The sequence below is a fragment of the Physeter macrocephalus genome, chromosome 10 (assembly GCF_002837175.3).
Source record: "Physeter macrocephalus isolate SW-GA chromosome 10, ASM283717v5, whole genome shotgun sequence".
Lineage (NCBI taxonomy): Eukaryota > Metazoa > Chordata > Mammalia > Artiodactyla > Physeteridae > Physeter > Physeter macrocephalus.
Window position 1 is genome coordinate 26,005,915 of NC_041223.1, and position 1,999 is coordinate 26,007,913.

At 37.1% G+C, this 1,999-nt stretch overlaps 1 protein-coding gene across 10 annotated transcripts in view; it reads right to left on the bottom strand.

Annotated features, from left to right (window-relative positions):
* The window catches only part of ARFGEF3 (ARFGEF family member 3), a 192,849-nt gene that overhangs the window by 86,272 nt on the left and 104,578 nt on the right, over window positions 1-1,999 (bottom strand). The gene's annotated exons all lie outside the window — the stretch shown is intronic.

Sequence of the window (1,999 nt, forward strand, 5' to 3'; positions counted from 1 at the left end):
AGACAAAATGAAAAGGCAGAGGGCTATGTACCAGATGAAGGAAAAAGATAAAACCCCAGAAAAACAACTAAATGAAGTGGAGATAGGCAACCTTCCAGAAAAAGAATTCAGAATAATGATAGTGAAGATGACCCAGAACCTTGGAAAAAGAATGGAGGCAAAGATTGAGAAGATGCAAACATGCTTAACAAAGACCTAAAAGAAGTAAAGAACAAACAAACAGAGATGAACAATACAATAACTGAAATGAAAACTACACTAGAAGGAAACAATAGCAGAATAACTGAGGCAGAAGAACGGATAAGTGACCTGGAAGACAATACGGTGGGATTCACCGCTGCGGAACACATTAAAGAAAGAAGAACGAAAAGAAGACAGCCTAAGAGACCTCTGGGACAATATTAAACGCAACAACATTCGCATTATAGGGGTCCCAGAAGGAGAAGAGAGGCAGAAAGGACCAGAGAAAATATTTGCAGAGATTATAGTCGAAAACTTCCTTAATATGGGAAAGGAAATAGCCACCAAGTCCAGGAAGCGCAGAGAGTCCCATACAGGATAAACCCAAGGAGAAACATGCCAAGACACATAGTAATCAAACTGGCAATAATTAAAGACAAAGAAATATTATTCAAAGCAGCAAGGGGAAAACGACAAATGACATACAAGGGAACTCCCACAAGGTTAAAAGCTGATTTCTCAGCAGAAACTCTAAAATCCAGAAGGGAGTGGCATGATATACTTAAAGTGATGAAAGGGAAGAACCTACAACCAAGATTACTCTATCCGGCAAGGATCTCATTCAGATTCAATGGAGAAAACCAAAGCTTTACAGACAAGCAAAAGCTAAGAGAATTCAGCACCACCAAACCAGCTCTACAACAAATGCTAAAGGAACTTCTCTAAGTGGGAAACACAAGAGAAGAAAACGATCTACAAAAACAAACCCAAAACAATTAAGAAAATGGTAATAGGAACAAACATATGGATAATTACTGTAAACGTGAATGGATTAAATGCTCCAACCAAAAGATTCAGGCTTGCTGAATGGATACAAAAACAAGACCCATATATATGCTGTCTACAAGAGACCCACTTCAGACCTAGGGACACATACAGACTGAAAGTGAGGGGATGGAAAAAGATTTCCATGCAGATGGAAAAAGATTTCCATGCAAATGGAAATCAGAAGAAAGCTGGAGTAGCAATACTCATATTAGATAAAAGAGACTTTAAAATAAAGAATGTTACAAGAGACAGGAAAGACACTAATGATCAAGGGATCAATCCAAGAAGAAGATATAAAAATTATAAATATATATGCACCCAACACAGGAGCACCTCAATACATAAGGCAACTGCTAACAGCTATAAAGGAGGAAATCGACAGTAACACAATAACAGTGAGGGACTTTAACACCACACTTACACTAATGGACAGATCTTCCAGGCAGAAAATTAATAAGGAAACACAAGCTTTAAATGACACAATAGACCAGATAGATTTAATTGATATTTATAGGACATTCCATCCAAAAACAGCAGATTAAACTTTCTTCTCAGTGTGCACGGAACATTCTCCAGGATGGATCACACCTTGGGTCACAAATGAAGCCTCAGTAAATATAAGAAAATTAAAATCATATCAGGCATCTCTTCTGACCACAACACTGTTTTTTTCCACAGGGAAATAAACGTATAACACACAAACACATGGAGGCTAAACAATACATTACCAAATAACCAAGAGATCACTGTAGAAATCAAAGAGGAAATCAAAAAATACCTAGAGAAAAATGACAATGAAAACACGATGATCCAAAACCTATGGGATGCAGCAAAAGCAGTTCTAAGAGGGAAGTTTATAGCTATACAAGCCTACCTCAAGAAACAAGAAAAATCTCAAATAAACAATCTAACCTTACACCTAAAGGAACTAGAGAAAGAAGAACAAACAAAACCCAAAGTTAGCAGAAGGAAAGAAATCATAAAGATCAGA